At 38.5% G+C, this 6,911-nt stretch overlaps 1 pseudogene; it reads right to left on the bottom strand.

Annotated features, from left to right (window-relative positions):
* Positions 1-682: 682 nt before the first annotated feature.
* LOC107127239 (heterogeneous nuclear ribonucleoproteins C1/C2 pseudogene) lies at positions 683-1,604 on the bottom strand (annotated as a pseudogene).
* Positions 1,605-6,911: the final 5,307 nt, after the last annotated feature.

The raw sequence follows: 6,911 nt of genomic DNA, 5'->3' as shown, positions 1-6,911 counted from the left end.
ACGTACGTGGGATATAACCCACATACTTCTAACTCAAAGCTGCCCTCCAGTGCTACTGAACTAAATGAGATTGCCTTTGCAGGTAGGGAAACAACTACTGAACTCATGTATGAATGAAAAGAACTGTACTCCTGCATAACAAGAGATTATTTTGGAGACAGTTGATAAAAACCATACATCCTTTTTATCGAACAGTCGTAAAGAGGTATCAAAATTAAAAGCAAAAATTACAGGGTAAGACTTAACAAAACTACTAGGAGCCTCAAAGGAAGTGATAACGAGACTAGGCTCAGAGCAATATGAATTAATGAACATGGGAAGGACAAGGATGGGGAGAACAGTGAGCATGTGCTGAAGATACTAGGGGAGAGAATCAGGTGAGGAATTTGATCTTAGACAGCCGCCTAGGTAAAGAGATAATGGGATAGGATTTCTAAACCCCATCATGTGCTTAAGAGTCGCTCTCAGCCAGGTGCGGTGGCTCACACCTGTAATCCAGCACTTTGGGAGGCCGAGGCAGGTGGATCACCTGAGGTCAGGAGTTCGAGATCAGCCTGGCCAACATGGCAAAAACCCACCTCTACTAAAAAAAATACAAAAATTAGCTAGGCATGGTGGCACAGCTATTTGGGAGGCTGAGGCAGCAGAATTGCCTGAACCTGGGAGGTGGAGTTTGCAGTGAGCCGACATTGTGCCATTGCACTCCAACCTGGGTGACAGAGCAAGACTGTCTCAAAAAAGAAAAAAAAAAGTCATTTCTGCCATTGGCGCTGTCTCTGTCATCCTCCCCTTTCTCAGCCTCTTTTTAATCATCCTTGATTATCTCCAATTGGTCACCCCCACATTCAGTATCATCGTCATCCAGCAGGTCCTTCTCCTCAGCAGAGTCATCTGCAGCCCCTCAGACTCCTTCTTCACGTTAGTCTCATCTTACTTCATGGAGCTGCTGCTCTGCCCGTTCACATTCTTCAACTCTACTCCTTGTTGGCTCTCCTCCTTTTCAAATTTCTGCAGATTTTCCAGTAGAGAATCCACTTTTTGTTTTATCTGGGTCAATTCCTTCTTATAGCCCGAAGGTCATCTCCTTTCAATTTGGAAGATCCCCACTGCCCACTCTTAGAATTGAAACCACTTTTACCCCTTTGTGAGGTGTTTCCTGATACACGCTGGCGTTTTGAGGGCACTACAGCCCAAGCACTAGGAGGAGGAGGAGAAGCATGTGCTGGATCACTGTGCATCCTGTCATAACAATCCCTTTGAAAGTCACAGACCAAGTCAAAAGAGGAGCCGTACATCTCCGCTGCAGATCATCTCATGCCGGCTTTTCTTCAATTCACTTTCAGCTCTGCAGCCAGATTAGTATCTAAAACTTGGCTGGCAATCATTCTGCCATTCCCTCCTGCCACAGCAGCCTGGGTATTTCTCTCATGAACATAGTGAATGGAGGCAAAGCCCTTATGAACAGAGCCACCCACAATTTTGCCATACTTTGAAAAGATTGCTTCCACATCAGAATTCTTGACCACAAGCGTGTTGAGATTCCCAACGAATACTCTGGGGTTCATGGAGTGAGGATCTCACTTGTTGGTTACATTGCTAGCCATTGTGTTTGATGGAAAGTTTTCTCACAAAGCCAAAAACAGGAGTGGGAAGGGAGATTCTGTGTCTCCAACTCCAGGGTTCCATGTGGAGAAGTCAATTGCTGCTTGAGGTCAACAGCATGGCCACAATCACTCAGTATTCATCTCAAAGTATTACTTATAAGATTCATCTTCGTTGGTCTAACTACAATTCATTCATTTCACTGCTGTATAATCTTCCATTGTGCGAATACACCAAAACTTACTTATCCTTTCTTTTGTCCATGTTTGGATTATTTTAATTTTGTGCTATCATGAACAAAGAATAGTGCTATTAGGAGTATTTTATGTATGTCTCCTAGTAGGCATATGTAAGAATTTCTCTAGGTTGTATGCCAGGAGTGAAATTACTGGGTTTTAGGGTAGACAATGTCCATTTTTTAGGATAATGCCCCCCCTGCCCCGCCCCAGCCCTCCGCTTTTCATTTTTCAATCTACTAGGCTACTTTTACTTTCTCAACCTCTTCCTTTACTAGCTCAGGACCTTTGCACAAACAATTTCCTTTACTTGAAACACTTTTCTCACTTGCAACTTACAAAGCTTGTCTTTTGCATTCTTTAGATATCAGCCTAATATCATATCCACAGAGAGGCCTTCTCTGCTTACCCACCTGAAAGCAGATTGCCTCACTTTATTCTTCATCATAGCACCCAGCTCATTTACAGCTTGTCTCTCACCAGGCTATAAGGCTCAGGAGTGTAGGAACAATGGTTATCTTGTTGAACATTGTTTATCTAGTGCCTAGCTCAATGCCTGGGATGCAGTAGGCATTTAAGAATATGTTTTCTGGATGAATGAATACATAAGCAAACTAATAAAAGACATTATTATCTTCACTTTACAAATAAGGATATTGAAGTTCAGGAAGGGTTGTATAACATAGTGACATGATACAGATAGTAGCTGAAGAAGCCAGGATTTGAATATAGGGTCTGTTTTTCAAGGCTTTGGATAGCATAATTAAAGTAACAGAACTTTTCAATATTTACAAAGGTGATCTCTCTGTTAGTTTCTGGAACCCCTTCAACATCTTGTGTTCCAGGACTTTGGGGAATTTCTTAAGCAGAAACTAACTAGAATTCATCCTTAGGCTATTGGGCATCTCTTACTGTAGCATGCTAAACATGGGTATTTTATAGACTGTTTTCATATTACAGTAGGGTTTCTATGCAAGATGGAGAAGGGGGAACACTTGGATATATTCCACAAATTCAACTTGAACTATTCCACAGACTTAGTATCAATCTTTTCTGTGCCTTAAACATAAACTAGAATGAGTTTCATGAGTTCCTTGAGTATAGAAACCACATCCTTACATCTTGGTGTCCCAGATGTCTAGCAGAGTATCTAACTCATAGTGGGGACTCAGCACCTATCAGATGAATGAAAAGTAGCAGAAGCTGGATTATGAGGGGTGACACCATTTCACCTTAAAGGTAAAATAATGCAAATGAGATTATATGCACATGTATTTTATGTAATATATAAAATATATACATAGATATATGAATGAAGTAAAATGAGATAATAGCATATTCTGAAGACTATTTCAGAAATGAGCATTATAAGTTATAGAAAAATTAAGTTACACAACAAACTAGAATATCCTGGGCATGAAGAGTATTAAAATCATGGAATTATTGGTAAAATTCTCCTATAAAGTAGAAATAAATACAACCAGCTACTACACACACACACATACACACAAACACACACTCCAAAAAGAATTCCAGCAAATGCAATTGTGGTAGAGAAATGAAAGCACAACTAAAATCTAAGTGATAGTATGTACCATTATGTTAGTTGTTATTATAGAAGGCTATGTGGCCTCATCGCTAAAGACAGGGGGATGAGCATCAAACCTCAGTTCAAACCCAGCTCTGTCATTTAGTACTATAAGAACGTGGCAAATTACAACTCTGAGCTTCTGTTTTCTCAGCTGTAAAGTAAAGACGATAACACCTATTTCATACGTTTATCAGGAAGATCAAATGAGACAATACGAATGTTTAAAATTGTCATTGGCACATGTTAGGTGCTCAGGAAATGAGTGTATTACTATTGTCATCATTTTCATCATCAGTATCATCATCGTATTGGCAATTTGAGCAACACATTCTAATGGTCATCTCATGAAACTAGAGATCTATCATGTCTGTGACAGTACAGAAAGTTTTTATTCTATGTACTTGCCATTGCCTCCTTTTTCTACTCAAACAATAGACCATTGTAAAGTACTTGGCCAACTGGATTGATCTGTTGTGGTAACAGTTAATGCCAGATATGCCAGATACACTGGAAATATAAATATTAATCCTATTCCAGGTGAGGAATACTAAGTCTTCCTGATTATGGAGCCTAGAAGCTCTTGATTAACAATTAAAACAAACAAACAAACACAAAGTTTGAGAGTGGGAGAATTACTCTCTTGCGCAGTAGAGGATAGACCTGCAGCTGAATCCTTGAAGCCAGATATCTTTCTGAGCACCAGTTTCTTGATTTATAAACTGGGGACATACTCACCTGTTAAGGTTTCTGTGAGGACTAAATCATATAATGTCTGCTAAATTACCTAACAGAGCAACCAGGACAAAGTGATACTAAAAAATAAAAAACTAAACAACAACAACAACAAAAACAGTGGTCTACTCTTTCCTTCCCAAACTTTTTGAGTGTTCTAAAGACTTGGTAAATGGAAGCTAAAAAATCCTTTTTGAGAATAAGAGGCAGCTGGATGACAGTGGGAGATCTTGTTGGAGGACTTAGAAGGCTTCCTGTTTTTACAAAAGCATGAATTAAGAGAACAATAAATAATGGAGCAGCAAAGGAAGAGGAATTAATGAGTGCCCTCTCTTTGATTTTTCCTTGATTTCTACATCTTGTCTTCCTAATATACCTTCTTCTTAGGGTTGCATTGTAGCCTAGATGCTTTTAGAACAAAATGTTCAGGTAACACAACCATACAAATTAAGAATTGACTGTCAGAAGTAATGATAAAGATATCATACTGGCATACATCTTTATTGGTTATGCATTTTTGTAAGGACTAATAAGTTCTGTGAAGCTTCATTTTTTTCTTTCAACTCACAACTATTAAGGATCAACTATCTATTAGGAACTGTGCTAGATGTTAGTAATACAGAAAAAAACACTGTCAGTTCAAGTTGTTTGCATTCCAAATTCTTTCCTCTTACTTCCAACTCCACAAATGTGACTGCAAGAAAGAATTTTTACACAAAGACAAAACTCTTTCATCCTGATGTATGACCATTGTTAGCCTTTATAATGACAGGAAGTCACAGGGGGATAATGCCAGAATGCTACAAAGACAAAGCAGATAGACCCATAAAGAAGAGGGAAGTAATTAATCGATGGGAAATAAATTTTTAGTTTCAGTATCTCCAGTGATTCTTTTAATCATTTCTAGTAAGTATCTGAAAAATCTGTTTTTAGTCTTTTTATTTATAAAACTTAAATCAGAAATATTAATTACTTCAGTTTTGGTTTTGGTACATAATAAGAACACAAGGTCGAGCGTGGTGGTTCATGCCTATGATCCCAGCACTTTGGAAGGCCGAGGTGGGTGGATCACTTGTGGTCAGGAGTTCGAGACCAGCCTGGCCAACATAGTGAAACCCCATCTCTACTAAAAATACAAACAAATTAACCGGGTGTGGTGGTGCATGCCTGTAATCCCAGCTAATTTGGAGGCTGAGGCAGGAGAATTGCTTGAACCCAGGAAGTGAAGGTTGCAGCAGTGAGCTGAGATCATGCCACTGCATTCCAGCCTGGGCAACAGAGTGAGACTTCATCTCAAAAAAGAAAAAAAAAAAAAAAAAAAGAGAGAGAGAACTAAACTAAAGTGTTGTTTGACTTGAGTATCTTGAGATACATAATTTTCTTACACATTGTTTACTAATCTCATGCATAGATCCCATTAAATTTCCTTACATTAAAATTCTCTTTGTTCCCTCTTTTGTAGTTATTTTAAATTAACTTTTCCTCACTGTATTATTTGCATTGTTTCATGCTACCCTAAGTCCCTTTGGAATCAAGGAAAAATAAACAGAAATCTATGCCTTTGGCCATTACACTAAACGTGTTGAGGAAACAACCTCGCTTTGTGCGTTCTTTCAGAAGCACAGATTCTCACAAATTCTTTTACCAGTAACAGTTAAAAGATAATGATGGTGATAACAAATGCCAAATTTATGGGGTTTCAATTTATTTTCTTAATAAGGATAAGTCTGGTTATTTATTTGCAATAGTAGCCCACATTTCAGAGTACTTTCCACCTAGTTACAAATAAAAGATTTATTAGTAATATTTACAAAAATATATTAATATATTTATATCTAAAAAACATTGCAATTCATTTATTCCACTCATTTTCTCACTATATGTAACCAGCAGGAGGGTTAAAGGTTCAAAAAGCCCCCTGGAAGTCTTCCTTTTGGGATAGCTCCAGCGCATAGCATGAAACAATATAGCTGCATAAATTATTAACACCACTTTAATCCTCCGATTAAAACTGCAGTGTGAAGCAGACTGTTTTCCTATGTAAGCCACACCACGGGAGCATGTTAAGCACCTTTAGATGTTATTCTAATTCTTCCAGCACTTAGCACAGAGCCTCTGAGCACGATAGGCTCCATTATACATGGTTTATTTGCTGGGTTCAGATCATTTGAGTGCTATTTGATACACTAAATCATTAATAGGTAAAGTGGGATTCATAGTCAGTTCAATTCAACATTTATGGAGCACCTACTATGTAATATGATCACATCACTCCCATGCTTAAAATCTTTCAGTAATTCCCTATAGCTTTCAGGATAAAATCCAAGCTTCTTAATACAGAATAAGAGACCCTCCCTAATCCATCATAATGGCAGATATATGACATACAGACTCCCACTCCCCTCCTCTGCCCCCACAACAAAGGGAATCAATGTATCCCATCACTATTTCCCGCTGAGACTGGCCATAGCTTCAGAATCCTTCACAACACAATGTTCTAGACAACCACCACCAAAAGACCAGAGTGAAAATCTATTTGCTAGTCCTTTCTGATGATCTAGCATTCGAGAACTTCACCAAACACCATTTGCTCCAGTCACATAGAATGACATGTAGTTCCCTAAACATGCAAGACTTTTCACACTTATGTACCTTTGCATATATTGTCTCTCCCTAGAATAATCTTCCTCCTTTTTCACGTTTAGGTAGCTCCCACTCATCCCGCATAATTCAGATGAAGCTTTAACTTC

Source organism: Macaca fascicularis, chromosome 1 (genome assembly GCF_037993035.2).
Source record: "Macaca fascicularis isolate 582-1 chromosome 1, T2T-MFA8v1.1".
Classification (NCBI taxonomy): domain Eukaryota; kingdom Metazoa; phylum Chordata; class Mammalia; order Primates; family Cercopithecidae; genus Macaca; species Macaca fascicularis.
The sequence above is the reverse complement of the archived record's forward strand: the minus strand, read 5'-3'. Positions and strand labels throughout refer to the sequence as shown.